Genomic DNA, 23,057 nt, shown 5'->3' with positions numbered 1-23,057 from the left:
AAATTTGATAATAGTAGTAAATTGGAAAGTTGTTTAAAATTGTATGTTCTATCTGAATCATAAAATAATTTTTTGGGGTTTACTATCCCTTTAAGCTGGGTGAAGGCAAACCTTGCTTTGCCGATTCTTGGCTTGACATCGGCGTCTGTGCCGCCCTGCTTGTCTATGACACTGCCCAGATAGGGGAAGGCCTTAACCTCTTCCAGTGTAAACCAAGTTGCACTGATGTGACTGTCACATTGTTGGTCTTCACTTGCATCTGCTGATTGATATGGGAGAGTAGGGCCAGGTCATCTGCAAAGTCCAGCTCATTGAGCTATGTCCAAGGTATCCTCTGGACCCTGTCTCTTGTCATTGCTGTGGATGTTTTCATAATGTATTCTATATCCAGCATGAAGAGAAAATTCGAGAGCAAGCAACTCTGTCAGTTTCTCTCTGTTGAATACTTTGCCTCAGGTTTATAGAAGAGTTAACCCTCTGTATTTTGTGCAGATACTCAGATCATCTTTTTCTTGATGAGATATCCATCATTCCAGTCCCATGGCACCTTTTCCTCTTCCCAGATATTTCCAAACATGAAGTAGAGCATGTCTATTGATGTTTCAATGTCTGCCTTCAGTGCCTCTTCAGGAATGTTATCAGGTCCTGCTGCCTTCTGATTTATCAGTTGTTCAATAGCTTGCCATATTTCTTTATTAGTTAGTATGTTGCAATAAATTGACAAGTCCCAGTTTGCTGGCTGTATGTCTGGTGGAGATTGCGGTTCGGGTTGGTTCAATAGCTGTTCAAAATGCTCCACCCATCATCTTTGTTGGCCTTCGTTACCCATGACTTCCGAGCTCTGTCTTTAACAGGTATCTCTGGCTTGCTGTACCTGCTGAAGAGTTTCCTTGTTATTTTGTAAAGTTCCCATGACTTGCTGCTTCCTGGGCTACTGCGGCAAGACCATTAATGAACCGTCGCTTGTCTGCTCTTAAGCTTTTCTTTGTTTTTTTGTTAGCTCTAGTGTACTCACTCTAAACTTTTGCTTTTTCTGCTCTTGTTCAGCTGGTCTTGACTGCACCTTTCTTTATCTCTTGGATTTTGCAGAGAGTCCCGGTGGAGGTCCATTATTTATGTTGGTGTTTCTTGGGACCCAGTACCTTCTGGCAGGTTGATGTCACTGTTTCTTTGATCTTCTCCCACTGAATTTCTACACAGACAAAAAGAAGTGAGAACTGTGAAATGACAGCGGTACACCTTCGCTCCTGCATTTCACAGTTTGTAATCAGCAAGCAGGTAAACTCTATCTGCAGAAATAATACGATCCATGAGTGTCACCCAGATGCCATCGGTCATGAGGGAGGAACTCACGATTGCAAGATCTGCTGAGAGAGCAACAAAGTGAATCTCGGAAGGGGACTGGAGTGTAAGACACTCCCGGAATCATCTTGAGAGCTATAAGAGTACAGGTACCATTAATTTCACAAAGACTGTGTCTAATACTGTACCAAAGAGGAATCGTTTTGTTATTGTATTGGATGTTTAATCAATTTTTGCCATTCTTCAATTTATCGTTGTGGGGACCTGCTGTTTTCTGAGAACTGCATTATCTAATATAGTATACGATCATTTGGTGGTATCAGGCAAAAGTAAGACTTTGGTCTCACGCATAGATTTTTTTGGCACCTCTGAACCTGTATAGGAAACTATTACTGAGTAGCATCTGTGCAGTTGATACTTGTTAATTTATGTGTACTTTATACAATAATGTTTATATTGCTATTGATTCATTGTATATTCAAATCTAACATTTAAGGGAGACGCCCCTCTTTTTATGAAAATACTGAGATATTAGCTATTTGGTTTTTAATAAATATTATATTTTACTTTTATGAGTAGACCTGATATCTTTAGCTGACTAGTGCCCTCACTTCTTTTTTTCTGTGTAATAATTATTTTTTAAACAATTGGAAGGAGTTGTTTATTGTGGGGAGTTTAATATCATTTGATCTAGCGCACTACTATACTCTTCATACTAATTGTACCCACTGAATTTCTACCTGGTCTCTATCATTCTCTAGTTCTTGCAGGACTTGAAACTTGTTGCTGAGAGTGACTATTTGCTCAGTTTCTGTGCATCTTTGAGGAGGGTGGTCTTATATTGCTGAAGTCACTTTGTTAGTTCCATCCCTGTTTTTTCAGCTTTAGCTTCAGCTTAGCCACAACAAAGTGATGGTCTGATGCCACATCTACTCCTTTCATCACTCTGACATCCTGCAGGGACCTCTGGAATTTCTTTGCAATGCAGACATGGTCGATCTGATTCTCTGTTGAATGGTCTGGTAACACCCACTTTACCTTGTGAATTCAATTTTGTGGTAATACACTTCTACCTATCACCAGTCTGTTCAGAGCACAGAGATCTGCAAGCTTTTCACTGTTCTCATTCATGTCACCAATGACATGCCCATGACTTCTTTGTACCCAGTATTATCCCTTCCAATATTGGCAGAGTTTCCCCATGAGTATGGTGATGTCTCTCTCATGGCATTTCTCTAGAATAGACTGTAGTCTGTTGTAAAACTGTTTGTTTGGAAGGTTGCCATGGTGATTCTGGGACCGTGGGCTTCCCATTCAATCAGAGCTCTGTTAGCTGCTGGCAATAGTATCAGTACTACTCCCTCAGTGTGTGGGGTGTTCTCCTCCTCAATTCCAGAATACAGCAGCATTCCTCCTGCAGCCAGTCTTTTTCTGTCTGGACTGTGTTCATCTGCTCTTGCTGATGACAAGCAGGGCAAGGTTGTAGTATTTCATCTCCATTGCCACTTGGGCTGTCTAACCTGTCTGGTAAATGGTCCTCACATTCCATGTCCCGATGGTGATGGTCTTGGTTGAAGACAAGTGAATTACTTTTGTGGAGGAAAATCATCTCTACCCAAGGCCAGGATGTCTTTTGGTTGACGTTTCTGTAGCTAGGTTTTTTTTCATGGTGGAGAAGCTAACCCCATGAATATAACCCTCCTCCTTTTGCAGCCAGGCTTGGGACTTAGAAAGATATCATCTCTATATAGTTTATAGAGCATGAGATTTGCACCAAGAGGATGTTTTTTTCAAGGAAGTCTCCACCTATCTGCCCACAAAAAGATTGGCATAACTTGGCTCAGATCTCGTGCCCATAGCTGTACCTTTAACCTGGAGGTAAAATTAAAAGAAAAGTCATTGTGAAGTAAAATAAACCTTATACTATCTAAGAGCAAATCTTTCTGATTCTGATGTATGTATCCTCTTACCCATATTCATGTTGTTCATATGCTTGGTGGAGTTTTGGAGATACGCTACTTAGTATACTTTTTAAAAAGCATAATATATACAATATATCTTGGAAACAGCAGTGATCATTTCTTGTAAAGGATAATTAAAGGGCCATTATAGTGGTAAAATTATTTTTTTTGAATTTGTTAGAGCATGTCATGTTTTCACTAGAGACTCATCAAAGCTATGTGTTTAACCTCTGCAAGTACCATTCAATTCCCTCAGAGCACTGTTGGTCCCAACTGAAAACTGGCGCTGATCTAATAAGTAGCTCAAGTCACATGACCCATGTGTAACTAGCGCTGCTGATTGAGTCAGCATCAGTTTCCACTTGGGACCAGCAAAGTTTATTGGGTTCCACGCAGTACTTCTACTATGTGTTCAACCCCTTAAAGGGACACTGAACCCAATTTTTTTATTTTGTGATTCAGATAGAGCATGCAATTTTAAGCAACTTTCTAATTTACTCCTATTATCAAATGTTCTTCATTTTCTTGGTATTTTTATTTGAAAAGCAAGAATGTAAGTTTAGATGCCGGCCCATTTTTGATGAACAACCTGGGTTGTTCTTGCTGATTGGTGGATAAATTCATCCACCAATAAACAAGACAAGTGCTGTCCAGGGTTCTGGACTTTTTCAAATAAAGATAGCAAGAGAACGAAGAAAAAATGATAATAGGAGTAAATTAGAAAGTTGCTAAAAATTGCATGCTCTATCTAAATCAAGAAAGAAAAAATGGGGTTCAGTATCCCTTTAAGGAGTTAGATAACACAATTTATGCTTACCTGATAAATTTATTTCTCTTGTGGTGTATCCAGTCCAGGGATCATCCATTACTTGTGGGATATTCTCATTCCCAACAGGAAGTTGCAAGAGGACACCCACAGCAGAGCTGTAATATAGCTTCTCCCCTAACTGTCATAGCCAGTCATTCGACCGAAAACAAGCCGAGAAAGGAGGAACCATAGGGTGTAGTGGTTACTGTAGTTTAAATTTAAAAATTACCTGCCTTAAAATGACAGGGCGGGCCGTGGACTGGATACACTACAAGAGAAATAAATTTATCAGGTAAGCATAAATTGTGTTTTCTCTTGTAAGGTGTATCCAGTCCACGGATCATCCATTACTTGTGGGATACCAATACCAAAGCTAAAGTACACGGATGAAGGGAGGGACAAGGCAGGAACTTAAATGGAAGGAACCACTGCCTGTAAAACCTTTCTCCCAAATATAGCCTCCGAAGAAGCAAAAGTATCAAATTTGTAAAATTTTGAAAAAGTATGAAGCGAAGACCAAGTCGCCGCCTTGCAAATCTGTTCAACAGAAGCCTCATTTTTAAAGGCCCAAGTGGAAGCCACAGCTCTAGTGGAATGAGCTGTAATCCTTTCAGGAGGCTGCTGTCCAGCAGTCTCATAGGCTAAGCGGATTAAGCTTCTTAGCCAAAAAGAAAAAGAGGTTGCCAAAGCCTTTTGACCTCTCCTCTGTCCAGAGTAGACAACAAACAAAGCAGATGTTTGACGAAAATCTTTAGTAGCTTGTAAGTAAAACTTTAAAGCACAGACCACGTCCAGATTGTGTAACACAAGGATGGAACCACAATCTCTTGATTGATATTCTTGTTAGATACCACCTTAGGTAAGAACCCAGGTTTGGTACGCAAGACTACCTTATCCGTATAAAAAATCAGATAAGGAGAATCACATTGTAAGGCAGATAGCTCAGAGACTCTACGAGCCGAGGAAATAGCTACCAAAAAAAAAAAAAAAAACTTTCCAAGATAAAAGTTTGATATCTATGGAATGAAGAGGTTCAAACGGAACTCCTTGAAGAACCTTAAGAACCAAGTTTAAGCTCCATGGTGGAGCAACAGGTTTAAACACAGGCTTGATTCAAGCTAAAGCCTGACAAAATGCCTGAACATCTGGAACATCTGCCAGACGCTAGTGCAAAAGAATAGACAGAGCAAAAATCTGTCCCTTTAAGAAACTAGCTGACAATCCTTTTTCCAAACCTTCTTGGAGAAAAAATAAAATCCTAGGAATCCTGACCTTACTCCATGAGTAACCCTTGGATTCACACCAATAAAGATATCTATGCCATACCTTATGGTAAATTTTTCTGGTGACAGGCTTTCGTGCCTGTATTAAGATATCAATAACTGACTCGGAGAAGCCACGCTTTGATAAAATCAAGCATTCAATCTCCAGGCAGTCAGCCTCAGAGAAATTAGATTTGGATGGTTGAAAGGACCCTGAAGTAGAAGGTCCTGTCTCAGAGGCAGAGACCATGGTGGAAAGGATGACATGTCCACTAGATCTGCATACCAGGTCCTGCGTGGCCACGCAGGTGCTATCAGAATCACTGATGCTCTCTCCTGCTTGATCTTGGCAATCAGTCGAGGGAGCAGAGGAAATGGTGGAAACACATAAGCCAGGTTGAAAGACCAGGGCGCTGCTAGAGTATCTATCAGTGTCGCCTTGGGATCCCTGGACCTGGATCCGTAACACAGAAGCTTGGCATTCTGGTGAGACGCCATGAGATCCAGTTCTGGTTTGCCCCAACGGAGAATCAGTTGTGCAAATACCTCCGGATGGAGTTCCCACTCTCCCGGATGAAAAGTCTGACGACTTAGAAAATCCGCCTCCCAGTGCTCTACACCTGGGATATGGATAGCTGATAGGTGGCAAGAGTGAATCTCTGCCCAGTGAATTATTTTTGAAACTTCTAACATCTCTAGGGAACTTCTTGTTCCCCCTCGATGGTTGATGTAAGCTACAGTCGTGATGTTGACCGAATGAAATCTGATGTACCTCAGAGTTGCTAACTGAGGCCAAACCTGAAGAGCCTTGAATATCGCTCTTAGTTCCAGAATATTTATTGGAAGGAGAGACTCCTCCTGAGTCCACGATCCCTGAGCCTTCAGGGAGTTCCAGACTGCACCCCAACCTAGAAGGCTGGCATTTGTTGTTACAATAGTCCAATCTGGCCTGCGAAGGTCATACCTTTGGACAGATGGACCCGAGATAGCCACCAGGGAAGAGGATCCCTGGTCTCTTGGTCCAGATTCAGTTGAGGGGCCAAATCTGTGTAATCCCCGCTCCACTGACTGAGCCTGCATAGTTGCAGCGGTCTGAGATGTAAGCGTGCAAACGGCACTATGTCCATTGCCGCTACCATTAAGCCGATTACTTCCATACACTGAGCCACCAAAGGGCGCGGAATGGAATGAAGAACCCGACAGGAATTTAGAAGCTTTGATAACCTGGACTCCGTCAAGGTAAATTTTCATTTCTACAGAATCTATCAGAGTCCCTAGAAAGGAAACTCTTGTGAGTGGGGATAGAGAACACTTTTTCTCGTTCACTTTCCACCCATGCGACCTCAGAAATGCCAGTACTACATCCGTATGAGACTTGGCAATTTGGAAGTTTGACGCCTGTATCAGGATGTCGTCTAAATAAGGGGCTACTGCTATGCCCCACGGCCTTAGGACCGCCAAAAGCGACCCTAGAACCTTTGTAAAGATTCTTGGGGCTGTAGCTAATCCAAAGGGAAAAGCTACAACTGGTAATGCCTGTCTTGAAAGGCAAACCTGAGAAACCGTTCAGTGGTAGGATGGTACGAATAGTTTCCATCTTGAACAACGGAACTTTGAGGAATTTGTTTAAGATCTTTAGATCCAAAATCGGTCTGAAGGTTCCCTCTTTATTGGGAACCACAAACAGATTTGAGTAAAAACCCTGTTCCTGTTCCTCCTTTGGAACTGGATGGATCACTCCCATAACTAGGAGGTCTCGTACACAGTGTAAGAATGCCTCACTCTTTATCTGGTTTGCAGATAATTGTGAAAGGTGAAATCTCCCTTTTGGGGGGGAAGCTTTGAAGTCCAGAAGATATCCCTGGGATATAATTTCCGACGCCCAGGGATCCTGAACATCTCTTGCCCACGCCTGGGCAAAGAGTGAAAGTCTGCCCCCTACTAGATCCATTACCGGATAGGGGGTCGTTCCTTCATGCTGTCTTAGAGGCAGCAGCAGGCTTTTTGACCTGCTTACCTTTTTTCCAGGTCTGGTTTGGTCTCCAGACCGTCTTGGATTGAGCAAAAGTTCCCTCTTGTTTATTATTAGAGGAAGTTGATGCCGCACCTGCCTTGAAGTTTCGAAAGGCATGAAAATTAGACTGTTTGGCCCTAGATTTGGACCTGTCCTGAGGAAGGGCACAACCTTTTCCTCCCGTGATATCAGCAATAATCTCCTTCAAACCAGGCCCGAATAGGGTCTGCCCCTTGAAGGGAATGTTAAGTAGCTTAGATTTTAAAGTCACGTCAGCTGACCATGATTTAAGCCATAGCGCTCTGCGCGCCTGTATAGCAAAACCAGAATTCTTAGCCGTTAGTTTATTCAAATGAACAATGGCATCAGAAATAAAATAATTGGCTAGCTTAAGTGCTCTAAGTTTGCCAAGTATGTCATCCAATGGAGTCTCTACCTGTAAAGCCTCTTCCAGAGACTCAAACCAGTACGCCGCAGCAGCAGTGACAGGGGCAATGCATGCAATGGGCTGTAGGATAAAACCTTGTTGAATAAATATTTTCTTAAGGTAACCTTCTAATTTTTTATCCATTGGCTCTAAAAAAGCACAACTGTCCTCGATAGGGATAGTAGTACGCTTTGCTAGAGTAGAAACTGCTCCCTCCACCTTAGGGACTGTCTGCCATAAGTCCCGTGTGGTGGCGTCTATTGGAAAACATTTTTCTAAAAATAGGAGGGGAAGAGAACGGCACACCTGGTCTATCCCATTCCTTATTAATAATTTCTGTACACCTTTTAGGTATTGGAAAAACATCAGTACACACCGGCACTGCAAAGCATTTATCCAGTCTACAAAATTTCTCTGGCACTGCAATGGTATCACAGTCATTCAGAGCAGCTAGGACCTCCCTAAGTAACACGCAGAGGTGTTCAAGCTTAAATTTAAATGTAGAAATATTAGAATCAGGTATCTTTCCTGAGTCATTAACATCACCCACTGACTGAAGCTCTCCTTCCTCAGCTTCTGCATATTGTGAGGCAGTATCAGACATGGTTCTTAAAGTGTCAGTATGCTCTGCATTTTGTCTCACCCCAGAGCTATCTCGCTAACCTCTAAGTTCAGGTAGTCTGGCTAATACCGCTGACAGTGTATTATCCATGACTGCCGCCATGTCTTGTAAAGTAAACGCTATGGGCGCCCTAGATGTACTTGGCGCCATTTGAGCGTGAGTCCCTTGGGCGGTAGTCAAAGGGTCTGACACGTGGGGAGAGTTAGTCGGCATAACTTTCCCCTCGTCAGATTCTTCTGGTGATAATTTTTTTAAAAACAGAATATGATCTTTATTGCATAAAATTAAATCAGTACATTTGGTACACATTCTAAGAGGGGGTTCCACCATGGCTTTTAAACATAATGAACAAGGAGTTTCTTCTATGTCAGACATGTTTATACAGACTAGCAATGAGACTAGCAAGCTTGGAAAACACTTTAAATCAAGTTAACAAGCAAATATAAAAAACGGTACTGTGCCTTTAAGAGAAACACATTTTGTCAGAATTTGAAAAACAGTGAAAAAATGCAGTAAATCAAACAAATTTTTTACAGTGTATGTAATAGGCTAGCAGAGCATTGCATCCACTTGCAAATGGATGATTAACCCCTTAGTTCAAAAAACGGATCCAAAAAAACGAAATAGACGGGGGGGTTTTTTTTTTTTTTTTTTTTTTTACAGTCACAACCAACTGCCACAGTAAGCTGCGGTCCTACCTTCCCCAATAAATGACTTTGGAAAGCCTTTGAGCCCTTTAGAGATGTCCTATAGCATACAGGGGACTCCTGAGGGAAGCTGGATGTCACAGTTAGTAATTTTAACTGCACCAACTGTAACTTTTATACTATAACAGTGGAAAGCCTCAGTAAAACTGTTTCTAGTCAAAATTTAAGCCAGCCATGTGGAAAAAACTAGGCCCCAATAAAGTTTTATCACCAATGCATATATAAAAACGATTAAACATGCCAGCAAACGTTTATATTGCAATATCATAAGGGTATTACCCCTGGGAGTAAGCATGATACCAGTCATTATTAAATCACTGTATTCAGGCTTAACTTACATTAATCCGGTATCAGCATCATTTTCTAGTGTTTTCCATCTCTAGAAAAAATTATAACTGCACATACCTGATAGCAGAATAAACTGCACGCCATTCTCTCGCTGAAGTTACCTCATCTGTGTAATACCCTCAGACATATGTGAGAATAGCAATGGATCTTAGTTACAACCTGCTAAGATCATAGAAACCTCAGGCAGATTCTTCTTCTATTTACTGCCTGAGATAAAATAGCACAACTCCGGTACTATTTAAAAATAACAAACTTTTGATTGAAGAAAATAAACTAACTATATTTAACCACTCTCTCCTACAACATCCTAGCTTGTTGAGAGTTGCAAGAGAATGACTGGCTATGACAGTTAGGGGAGGAGCTATATTACAGCTCTGCTGTGGGTGTCCTCTTGCAACTTCCTGTTGGGAATGAGAATATCCCACAAGTAATGGATGATCCGTGGACTGGATACATCTTGCAAGAGAAATGTACCTTTGCTGTGTCACCAGTTATAAAATGGCATGCTTTAATTAATTTTAGTATGTATTTTTTTACTATAATGGGTTAAACACATATTTGGCTTTACAGCAAAGCTAAAGTATTTCTGAGTACATATCAGAGTGTGCAAATATTGGGTAAGAACCAAAATACAAATGCACCAGCATGATATTGTTGAATCCAAAGGCATATCTTTTTTTATACTGTATATATAAAGTTTACAATGATTATTACAAAAGTAAAATGAAAAACAATAAAGATTACTTCATGCAGATCAAAATATGTATTTTAAAAGCATTTATCAACTTTTAAATTATATTTCATCATCTAGATTTTATACAGTATATTTTGTCTCTAATCTTTATCAGCTTAATCATTGTTTTTTTAATCTTCCTATTGTAATTGTCCAATTACTATGTAAACTTTCCTAGATTAAATATTTTGTATTTTCAAATGAGTGTAATATTTGTTTCTGCAGATTTACTGGTTGTTTTTTAATATAACATTTAAAAAATTTTTTAATTTATTTGACATTCTGGCTCTGAAAAAGTATTAATTTGTTTGATATTCATATACTAAATAAAGTTGCTTTTTGTTTGTTTGTTTGTTTGTTAAAGAAGATAAATTGGGAGAAATTTTTTACTTCCAATGTTTGAAGATTTATTTCCTTCCCAAAAGAATTAGCAAAGAAAAAAATATCAACTTTTCTTAATCTTTGGTTCTAAATAGTAGCATATCAATTCACGTGAGTTGGCATTCACATTGCATGCCAAAAGCCACACTCAGCCACCTTGTGCAGTGCAAGGGGTAACTCGCGCAATGATGGGCAGCAATAAATAAATATATAGGTATATGCTTTTATACATATATATTTATGTATTTACATGTGTTTATGCACATATAAACACACATACATATATATAACCCACTGATTGCAAAAGAATACACGTATAGCTCTCTCATATCCCATCCTGACAAAAGTGATTAAGTATATATGGTGTTTGGTGTAACAGTATTTCACGAACATGCAGATAAAACAATCAATTTTTATTAGTTATGTTAAAATATGGGGAAAATTTAAAACAACAGTCGACGACCATTAGACCTGAAGGGTCAAAACCTTACAGATGACCTAATACATGTCTAGTACTTGATGGATAAAATAAATATCTGTTACTATACTATAGGTCAATAGATACCATAAGGAAATTAAATAAGCAGTAGTGAACAGCTTCAGTAGTAAGCTAATACCCAGTATAATTGCTGAGAAGAGCAAATAAACGGCTAGATTACGAGTTTGGCGTTAGCCTTAAAAGCAGCGTTAAAGGGGTCCTAATGCTGCTTTTTAACGCCCGCTGGTATTACAAGTTTGGCAGGTACAGGTGTACCGCTCACTTTTCTTCCGCAACTTTTCCATACCGCGAACCCCCTTACGTCAATTGTGTATCCTATCTTTTTAATGGGATTTACCTAACGCTGGTATTACAAGTCTTGGAAGAAGTGAGCGGTACAGCCTCTACCTCCAAGACTCCTACCGCATTTAAAAGTCAGTAGTTAAGAGTTTTATGGGCTAACGCTGGAACATGAGGCTCTTAACTAAAGTGCTAAAAAGTACACTAACACCCATAAACTACCTATTAACCCCTAAACCGAGCCCTCCCCCCACATCGCAAACACAATAATAAAATTATTTAACCCCCTAATCTGCCGACCGGACATCGCCGCCACCTACATTATACCTATGAACCCCTAATCTGATGCCCCTAACATCGCCGACACCTACATTATATTTATTAACCCCTAATCTGCCGCCCCCAACGTAGCCGCCACCTAACTACAATTATTAACCCCTAATCTGCCGACCGGACATCGCCGCCACTATAATAAATGTATTAACCCCTAAACCGCCGCACTCCCACCTCGCACCCAAACTCTATAAAATTTGTTCTTAACTCCTAATCTGCCGTCCCTAACATCGCCACCACCTACCTACAATTATTAACCCCTAATCTTCCGCCCCCAACGTCGCCGCTACTATATTAAATATATTAACCCCTAAACCTAAGTCTAACCCTAACCCTAACACCCCCCTAACTTAAATCTATTTTTAATAAATCTAAATAAAATTACTATAATTAAATAAATTATTCCTATTTAATACTAAGGGGGGTAGTTATCAACGTGTCAACTTTCCTGCCTTCGCCGGCCCAATACGCCCGCCTAAGCTCGCCTACCTTCGCAGCCGCGGACCTGAAAAAATTTGCCTAAGTTATCAATAAATCTGTCAAAAAGCCATGCACCAAGTATGGGGCGATGAGCAGCGGATTGTGAGAGTTATCACTCATCCGATCTCGCTGCTCTTCGGCTTTTTTACAGCTTTATTGCTAGCCTGTCACTAAGCACCCACACTAACTACACTGTTCTACCCCCTATACCGGTGCCCCCGGAGCCCCCCGCAACTAAATAAAGTTACTAACCCCTAAACCGCCGCTCCAAGACCCCGCCGCAACTCTTATAAATGTATTAACCCCTAAACTGCCACTCCCGGACACCGCCGCAACCTACATTATACCTAGTAACCCCTATCCTGCCCCCCTATACCGCCGCCCTCTATAATAAAGTTATTAACCCCTATCCTGCTGATCCCGCACCTCGCCGCAACTAAATAAATAGTTTAACCCCTAAACCGCCGCACCCGGACCCCGCCGCAACCTATCTTAAACTTATTAACCCCTAATCTGCCCCCCCTACACCCTCGCCACCTATAATAAATTTATTAACCCCTATCCTGCCCCCCTACACCGCCGCCACTGTAATAAATTTATTAACCCCTAAACCTAAGTCTAACACTAACCCTAACACCCCCCTAATTTAAATATTAATTAAATAAATCTAAATAATATTTCTATTATTAACTAAATTAATCCTATTTAAAACTAAATACTTACCTTTAAAATAAACCCTAAGATAGCTACAATATAAATAATAATTATATTGTAGCTATCTTAGGATTTATTTTTATTTTACAGGTAACTTTCAATTTATTTTAACTAGGTACAATAGCTATTAAATAGTTATTAACTATTTAATAGCTACCTAGTTAAAATAAAGATAAATTGACCTGTTAAATAAAAGCTAACCTAAGTTACAATTACACCTAACACTACACTATACTTTAATAAATTATTTCTATTTAAAACTAAATACTTACCTGTAAAATAAACCCTAAGATAGCTACAATGTAATTAATAATTACATTGTAGCTATTTTAGGATTTATATTTATTTTACAGGTAACTTTGTATTTATTTTAGCTAGTTAGAATAGTTATTAAATTGTTATTAACTATTTAATAACTACCTAGCTAAAAGAAATACAAAATTACCTGTAAAATAAATCCTAACCTAAGTTACAATTAAACCTAACACTACACTATCATTACATTAATTAAATAAATTAACTACAAATAATTACAATTAAATACAATTACATAAACTAACTAAAGTACAAAAAATAAAAAAAGCTAAGTTACAAAAAATAAAAAAAATAAGTTACAAACATTTAAAAAATATTACAACAATTTTAAGCTAATTACACCTAATCTAAGCCCCCTAATAAAATAACAAAGCCCCCCAAAATAAAAAAATTCCCTACCCTATTCTACATTAAAAAAGTTCAAAGCTGTTTTACCTTACCAGCCCTTAAAAGGGCCTTTTGCGGGGCATGCCCCAAAGAAAACTGCTCTTTTGCCTGTAGAAGAAAAATACAACCCCCCCAACATTAAAACCCGCCACCCACATACCCCTAATCTAACCCAAACCCCCCTTAAAAAAAACTAACACTACCCCCCTAAAGATCATCCTACCTTGAAGCGTCTTCAGCCAGCCAACCCACCGATGGAACCGAAGAGAAGATCCGGAGCGGCAGAAGTGATCCTCCAAGGGGCGCTGAAGAAGTCTTCCATCTGATGAAGTCATCATCCAGGCGGCGCTGAAGAAGTCTTCCATCCGGGTAATGTCATCTTCAAAAGCGGCGCTGAAGAAGTCTTCCATCCGGGCGATGTCATCTTCCAAGCAGGGTCTTCAATCTTCTTTCTTCAGGATCCATCTTCATCCCGCCGACGCGGAACATCCTTCCTTCCCGATGGACTACCGACGAATGAAGGCTCCTTTAAGGGACGTCATCCAAGATGGCGTCCCTTCAATTCCGATTGGTTGATAGGATTCTATCAGCCAATCGGAATTAAGGTAGGAAAAATCTGATTGGCTGATTGAATCAGCCAATCAGATTGAGCTTGCATTCTATTGGCTGTTCCGATCAGCCAATAGAATGCAAGTTCAATCTGATTGGCTGATTGGATCAGCCAATCGGATTGAACTTCAATCTGATTGGCTGATTCAATCAGCCAATCAGATTTTTCCTACCTTAATTCCGAATGGCTGATAGAATCCTATCAACCAATCGGAATTGAAGGGACGCCATCTTGGATGACGTCCCTTAAAGGAGCCTTCATTCGTCGGTAGTCCGTCGGGAAAGAAGGATGTTCCACGTCGGCGGGATGAAGATGGATCCTGAAGAAAGAAGATTGAAGACCCCGCTTGGAAGATGACATCGCCCGGATGGAAGACTTCTTCAGCGCCGCTTGGAAGATGACATCGCCCGGATGGAAGACTTCTTCAGCGCCGCCTGGAGGATCACTTCATCGGATGGAAGACTTCTTCAGCGCCCCTTGGAGGATCACTTCTGTCGCTCCGGATCTCCTCTTCGGTTCCATCGGTGGCTCGGCTGAGTGAAGACGACTCAAGGTAGGATGATCTTCAGGGGGGTAGTATTAGGTTTTTTAAGGGGGGTTTAGGTTAGATTAGGGGTATGTGGGTGGTGAGTTTTAATGTTGTGGGGGTTGTATTTTTCTTTTACAGGCAAAAGAGCAGTTTTCTTTGGGGCATGCCCCACAAAAGGCCCTTTTAAGGGCTGGTAAGATAAAAGAGCTTTGAACTTTTTTAATGTAGAATAGGGTAGGGAATTTTTTTATTTTGGGGGGCTTTGTTATTTTATTAGGGGGCTAAGATTAGGTGTAATTAGCTTAAAATTGTTGCAATATTTTTTAAATGTTTGTAACTTATTTTTTTTATTTTTTGTAACTTAGCTTTTTTTATTTTTTGTACTTAGTTAGTTTATGTAATTGTATTTAATTGTAGTTATTTGTAGGTAATTTATTTAATTAATTTAATGATAGTGTAGTGTTAGGTTTAATTGTAACTTAGGTTAGGATTTATTTTACAGGTAATTTTGTATTTCTTTTAGCTAGGTAGTTATTAAATAGTTAATAACTATTTAATAACTATTCTAACTAGCTAAAATAAATACAAAGTTCCCTGTAAAATAAATATAAATCCTAAAATAGCTACAATGTAATTATTAATTACACTGCAGCTATCTTAGGGTTTATTTTACAGGTAAGTATTTAGTTTTAAATAGGAATAATTTATTAAAGTATAGTGTAGTGTTAGGTGTAATTGTAACTTAGGTTAGGATTTATTTTACAGGTAAATTTCAGTTTATTTTAGCTAGGTAAGCTATTAAATAGTTAATAACTATTTAATAGCTATTGTACCTAGTTAAAATAAATTGAAATTTGCCTGTAAAATAAAAAAAAATATTATTTATATTGTAGCTATCTTAGGGTTTATTTTAAAGGTAAGTATTTAGTTTTAAATTGGATTAATTTAGTTAATAATAGAAATATTATTTAGATTTATTTAATTAATATTTAAGTTAGGGGGGTGTTAGGGTTAGGGTTAGACTTAGGTTTAGGGGTTAATAATTTTATTACAGTGGCGGCGGTGTAGGGGGGGCAGGATAGGGGTTAATAAATGTATTATAGGTGTAAGGGGGGCAGATTAGGGGTTAATAAGTTTAAGATAGGTTGCGGCGGGGTCCGGGAGCGGCGGTTTAGGGGTTAAACTATTTATTTAGATGCGGCGAGGTCCAGGATCGGCAGGATAGGGGTTAATAACTTTATTATAGAGGGCAGCGGTATAGGCGGGGCAGGATAGGAGTTACTAGGTATAATGTAGGTTGCGGCGGTGTCCGGGAGCGGCGGTTTAGGGGTTAATACATTTATTATAGTTGCGGCGGGGTCTAGGAGCAGCGGTTTAGGGGTTAATATGTATAGAGTAGCTTGCGGTGGGCTCCGGGAGCGGCGGTTTAGGGGGTAATAACTTTATTTATTTGCGGCGGTGTAGGGGGGGACAGCTTAGGGGTGTTTAGACTCGGGGTATATGTTAGGGTGTTAGGTGTAGACAGCTCCCATAGAAATCAATGGGATGTCTGGCAGCAGCGAACATGAACTTTCGCTATGGTCAGACTCCCATTGATTCCTATAGGATCCGCCGCCTCCAGGGCGGCGGATTGAAAACCAGGTACGCTGGGCCGGAAAAGTGCCGAGCGTACCTGCTAGTTTTTTGATAACTAGCAAAAGTAGTCAGATTGTGCCGAACTTGTGTGCGGAACATCTGGAGTGACGTAAGAATCGATCTGTGTCGGACTGAGTCCAAGGGATCGAAGCTTACGTCACAAAATTCTACTTTTGCCGGTCTCTAGCCTTTGATAACTAAGGCGAATCAGCCTCGCCACAAATACGCTGCGGAATTCCAGCGTATTTGAGGTTGACGGCTTGATAACTACCCCCCTAAATATTTACCTATAAAATAAACCCTAATATAGCTACAATATAACTAATAGTTACATTGTAGCTATTTTAGGATTTATTTTTATTTTACAGGCAAGTTTGTATTTATTTTAACTATGTACAATAGTTATTAAATAGTTATTAACTATTTAATAGCTAACTAACTAAAATAAATACAAAATTACCTGTAAAATAAACCCTAACCTAAGTTACAATTACACCTAACACTACTCTATAATTAAATTAATTACCTAAACTACCTACAATTAAATATAATAAAATAAAATAAAATAAATTACAAAAAAACCCCACTAAATTACAGAAAATAAAAAAGAAATTACAATATTTTAAACTAATTACATCTAATCTAAAAAAGCCCCCCAAAACAATACAATTCCCTACTCTACACTAAATTACAAATAGCCCTTAAAAGGGCCTTTTGCGGGGCATTGCCCCAAAGTAATCAGCTCTTTTACCAGCCCTTAAAAGGGCTTTTTGCGGGGCATTGCCCCAAAGTAATCAGCTCTTTTACCTGTAAAAAAAAGAAATACAATACCCCCCCAACATTACAACCCACACACCCCTACTCTAAAACCCACTTGATCCCCCCTTAAAAAACCTAACACTATCCCATTGAAGATCACCCTACCTTGAGCCGTCTTCACCCAGCCGGGCACAAGTGGTCATCTGATGGGGCATAAGAGGACATCCGGACCGGCAGAAGTCTTCATCCTATCCGAGCAGAAGAGGACATCCGGACCGGCAGACATCTTCATCCAAGCGGCATCTTCTATCTTCATCCATCCGACGAGGAACGGCTCCATCTTGAAGACCTCCGTCGCGGAACATCCTTCTTGGCTGACGACTACCCGACGAATGGCTAGTCCAAATGACATCATCCAAGATGGCGTCCCTCGAATTCTGATTGGCTGATAGGATTCTATCAGCCAATCGGAATTAAGGTAGGAAAAATCTGATTGGTTGATTTAATCAGCCAATTGGATTGAAGTTCAATCCGATTGGCTGATTGGATGAGCCAATAGAATTGACCTCGCAATGATTAAATCAACCAATTGGATTTTTCCTACCTTAATTCCGATTGGCTGATAGAATCCTATCAGCCAATCGGAATTCGAGGGACGCCATCTTGGATGACGTCATTTAAAGGACCAGTCATTCGTCGGGTAGTCGTCGGCCTAGAAGGATGTTAAGCGCCGGAGGTCTTCAAGATGGAGCCATTCCTCGTTGGATGGATGAAGATAGAAGATGCTGCTTGGATGAAGATGTCTGCCGGTCCTGTTGTCCTCTTCTGCCCGGATAGGATGAAGGCTTCTGCCGGTCCGGATGTCCTCTTCTGCCCCATCGGATGACCACTGGTGCCCGGCTGGGTGAAGACGGCTAAAGGTAGGGTGATCTTCAATGGGGTAGTGTTAGGTTTTTTAAGGGGGGATCGGGTGAGTTTTAGAGTAGGGGTGTGTGGTTGGTGGGTTGTAATGTTGGGGGGGTATTGTATTTCTTTTTTTTACAGGTAAAAGAACTGATTACTTTGGGGCAATGCCCCGCAAAAAGCCCTTTTAAGGGCTGGTAAAAGAGCTGATTACTTTGGGGCAATGCCCCACAAAAGGCCCTTTTAAGGGCTATTTGTAAATTAGTGTAGGGTAGGGAATTTTATTATTTTGGGGGGCTTTTAGTTATATTGTAGCTATATTAGGGTTTATTTTATAGGTAAGTATTTAGTTTTAAATAGGAATAATGTATTTAATTATAGTAATTTTATTTAGATTTATTAAAAATAGATTTAAGTTAAGCGGGTGTTAGGGTTAGGGTTAGACTTAGGTTTAGGGGTTAATACATTTATTATAGTAGAGGCGACGTTGGGGGCGGCAGATTAGGGGTTAATAATTGTAGGTAGGTGGTGGCGATGTTAGGGACGGCAGATTAGGGGTTAATAACAAATTTTATAGTGTTTGCGAGGTGGGAGTGTGGCGGTTTAGTGGTTAATACATTTATTATAGTGGCGGCGATGTCCGGTCGGTAGATTAGGGGTTAATAATTGTAGTTAGGTGACGGCAACGTTGGGGGCGGCAGATTAGGGGTTAATAACTGTAATGTAGGTATCGGCGATGTTAGGGGCTGCAGATTAGGGGTTAATAATATAATGCAGGTGGCGAGGATGTCAGGGGCGGCAGATTAGGGGTTAGTAAGTGTAAGTTTGGGGGTGTTTAGACTTGGGGTTCATGTTAGGGTTGTAGTGAATGTAATCCAGCGCTAAATTAGCACGGGTAGAGCATTTACTTAAATTATATGATTTGAATATTTTTATTTTTGAAATTAAATGAATATTTTATATATATGTTGCAATCTTGTATTTATATATTTAATGCAGATTATCCTAAATTATTTATCAACATTCAGTTTAGAAGAGTTAATGAAAAATATATAATGTAAATAAACTTTTTTGTGTATGAACTGATATATATAAGCTTCTTGTCTATATATGGGCTTCTTATCTATATGTAAAAACTAATAAAACTTTTGTATAATTAAACAGAAATTTAATAACTTGCTAAAAACAACACAAGATAAAAAGGGTTGTCTCCCTTATTACATAGATTGCATCAGAAAAGACAATTGGATAACTTTAGTTAATGTTTCCGCTATTAATAATCAGGTACCTGTTATATGATGTAACAAATAATAGTGTCCAAAATATTGAATTCAAAAACTTAAAGTTCCAAATGAGATAACCTAACCGCTGTTATGGCGTGTGATTGTTACCGGTCCGTTAGTGAGAGACTGGTATTTTAAAATATGTCATGTGACTTTTCCTTCGTCACACTTGTGATCGTAGCTGTTTCAATTTAGTTGCAATATAACCAGTGATCCTTGATATTCTGTCAAGCGCTTATTATGTTGCAATTTAATTATACTCAAATAGATTCAGATAGAGCATGTAATTATAAGCAACTTTCTAATTTTCTTCTATTATCAATTTTTCTTTGTTCTCTTGCTATCTTTATTTTAAAAAGAAGGCATCTAAGCTAAGGAGTCAGCAAATTTTAGATTCAGGACAGCACTTTTTTATTGGTACTGTCCAATCAGCAAAGACAACCCAGGTTGTTTACCAAAATGGGCCGGCATCTAAACTTACATTCTTGCTTTTCAAATAAACATACCAAGAGAATAAAGAAAATTTGATACTAGGAGTTAATTAGAAAGTTGCTTAAAATTGCATGCTCTATCTGAATCACGAAAGAAAGAATTTGGTTACAGTGTCCCTTTAAACTAGGCAGCAATATAACAGTCTGTTGTTTCTCCTTGCCACAGATCAGAGTCTTAGTAGTTAGTATTGATTAAGTTAATCTATGTGCAATGATTCAGCAGTTACTAGCCGCTGTTTGACTGTCAGACTGTCAGCATAGGAACCAGTTCTGCATTGTATCTATCAATCTATTAATGTAATATCGGTCAATTAATATAGCGGTCCACGGTATAATTATAAATACATGGTGGTCAGGTCAAAGAACTTTCAAAAGCTGAGGAGTCCCACACAACTCCCTCCTGCCCTTATATATATATATATATATATATATATATATATATATATATATATATATATATATATATAAGGCAGCATATACATATATTGTTTCATATCTATTGCTTTATATGTATACAAATAAGTACTGCCTTGCAAGATATCTGCATAAAAAAGTCTATAGGCATTTGAAATTACTGATTTTTTAAGCAAATATTGAATTATGGGGCACACTCCATACCATATCTCACAAGTATGTTTATCTTGTCTACTTGGTCAGATATAGATGAGTTCCTGCAGTGATCAATCAATCACTGTGTAGCATGTAGCAGGATCAGATATATGAAGATTGATCCACTCCAGCTTCTCAGGGGATCATGTAAAATAAATGAATATACACAAATAAATTATTATACATAATTAAACATACTTAAAATGTGGAATAAAAATTTGAGTATAATTTTTGATGACACTGATCTTTCCACAAGCCGGAAGGGGTAATAACCAATGAGTTTGTTCTCATCTTGCACCTAAATATTCCCATTGTTGCAAAAGATCACATTACATAGTAAATGTATATGTGTTATATATATATATATATATATATATATATATATATATATATATATATATATATATATATATATATATATATATATATATACAGTCATACATACAAAATAATAGTGGCTCAGTAACCTTGAGAAAAGCAAATGTACGGTGTGATTTACAATGCTTCATTCTCTTGGTATTCTTTGTGAAAGAAGCAGCAATGCACTACTGGGAGCAAGCTAAAAGCCAATGACAATAGTCAAATATATGCAGCCACTAGTCCGCAGCTCCTGAGTCTACCTAGGTATCCATTTCAACAAAGGATATCAAGAGAAAAAAAACAAATTAGATAATAGAAGTTAATTGGAATCACAAGCTCTATCTGAAGATTTATCTGAATCATGAAAGAAAAGATTTGTGTTTTATGTCCCTTTAATCATGCTCTACAACCATTTTAGAAACTAGACCATCTAATAACACATACCTATGATCACAACTATTTACCTAATCAATCTTTTGTTATGATAAACTTAAAAACTAACATATGTGTGTAAATATATATATCATTTAAACAGCAAATGTACTCCCTTTGCTTTGAGCTTTAACAACCTCTATTGTCAGAATAGGTATATTTACACTTTATTATATTCTAAACATAATGGCAGAGTGTGAACACCCTGAACCTGCCTCAGTCTCTAATAGAGTACACCCCTTTAAGTGCCCTTTATTATCCAGCTCACATTTCGCCTAAACAGAAGCGGCTTCCTCAATGATTCTGTCACTTTTAAGCAACTTAAAGGGACATAAAACCCATTTTTCTTTCTTTCCTGATTTAGATAGAGCATAACATTTTAAACAACTTTCTAATTTACTTCTGTTATAAAATTGTCTTAGTTTTCTTGTTATCCTTTGTGGAAAAGCAGAAATGTAAGCTCAAGAGTGTGCGTGTGTCTGCAGCACTATATAGCAGCAGTTTTGCAACAATGTTATACATTAGCAGGGGCACTAGATGGCAGCACTATTTCCTGTTGTGTAGTGCTTCAGGCATGTGCACGCTACCTACCTAGGTATCTCTTCAACAAAAAATTGGAAACTTTTTAAAAATTGTGTCCTCTATCTGAATCATGATAGATTTTTTGGGGGGCTAATGTCCCTTTAAAGGGGTGTATCCTTATTTACACTTTTTATTAACCACATATATTTATATTTGCGAAGTTGATTTTGTGATTGTTACTTTTTCAGTTGCTGTGTAAATGTGCTGCACAATTAAAATACAGTGGCTTGTTGGCATTACAAGAGGGACTCAAGAGTCTGTTTACGCTAAGAACACAGAAATTTAAATGGAAAGCATTTGCCCCTCTTGCCCTCTATGGACGTTATTAGATGGAATGGAACAGAGAACAAAACGCAATACTTTCCCTTGAATGGCCTTTGAAATGAAGTCTGAGCATCTCTGCCCTTGATGCACGGCTGATGAGTTATAGGATGCAAATTACCCACAAGTGCACAGGTTCTCCCCTACCCTCCTGAATGCTGGACACACTGGCAGCCTGCACATTGCTATTTTTATTATTATTTATCATGATCTGAATACTAATGAAGCAAATCAATTAAACAAATCCACTGCATTGTTATTTTGATTTCTAATTGTTATAGACTCTCACACCTGTCTCATTTTGTACTCACAGCCATAACGCATTTTTTATATATAGACTGCCTTTTACATGTCCCCACTTCAAGGAGATGCAGATCGTGCTAGACTGTAAGTACATAAGAGCACAATAATTGCTGCTGCTTAAAGTGTCACATTAGTCTGCTTGAACCCATCTGAAAAGATGATGCATGACTGAAAAAAATCCAGTTCATGGCTTGAGGAAAATAATGTTAACGCTCAATTAAATTAAGAACTAAAATATTCAATTACAATACATTTTTAAGGGACCAATTAAAATGTATGTTGTTTTGTAGCTTATTGTTTTAGTGTAGTAGCGAATACTGATTCTTAGTTGAATTAAAAAAAATTCCATGATGTCGTTTTTAATGCTGAAGATCCTGCTGAGAATGTAAACAAATCAATTAAACATCACATGGTACTGGCACCTGTCAATCAAGAGACACACAGATTTTATATAATGATGCCATGATTCACAGACCTGGCAGTTTCAGAGTTGGCTGATGCAGTAATACAAATATCTGGATCATCTGAGATGACTCCTGTCATAGTAAATTCTTGTCTTACTCTCATATGTCACCTAATGCTGTTTTATTGTAACCAGTCTCCAGTTCTGCAGTTCAGGCAGCACATCCCAGGCTGGAGATGCCACTCTGCACATGGCGAGGTGAGAA

At 38.8% G+C, this 23,057-nt stretch overlaps 1 pseudogene; it reads right to left on the bottom strand.

Annotated features, from left to right (window-relative positions):
• Positions 1–308: 308 nt before the first annotated feature.
• The window catches only part of LOC128657645 (uncharacterized), a 60,222-nt pseudogene continuing 37,473 nt past the window's right edge, over positions 309–23,057 (bottom strand).

Source organism: Bombina bombina, chromosome 4, assembly GCF_027579735.1.
Source record: "Bombina bombina isolate aBomBom1 chromosome 4, aBomBom1.pri, whole genome shotgun sequence".
Taxonomy (NCBI): Eukaryota; Metazoa; Chordata; class Amphibia; order Anura; family Bombinatoridae; genus Bombina; species Bombina bombina.
The sequence above is the reverse complement of the archived record's forward strand: the minus strand, read 5'-3'. Positions and strand labels throughout refer to the sequence as shown.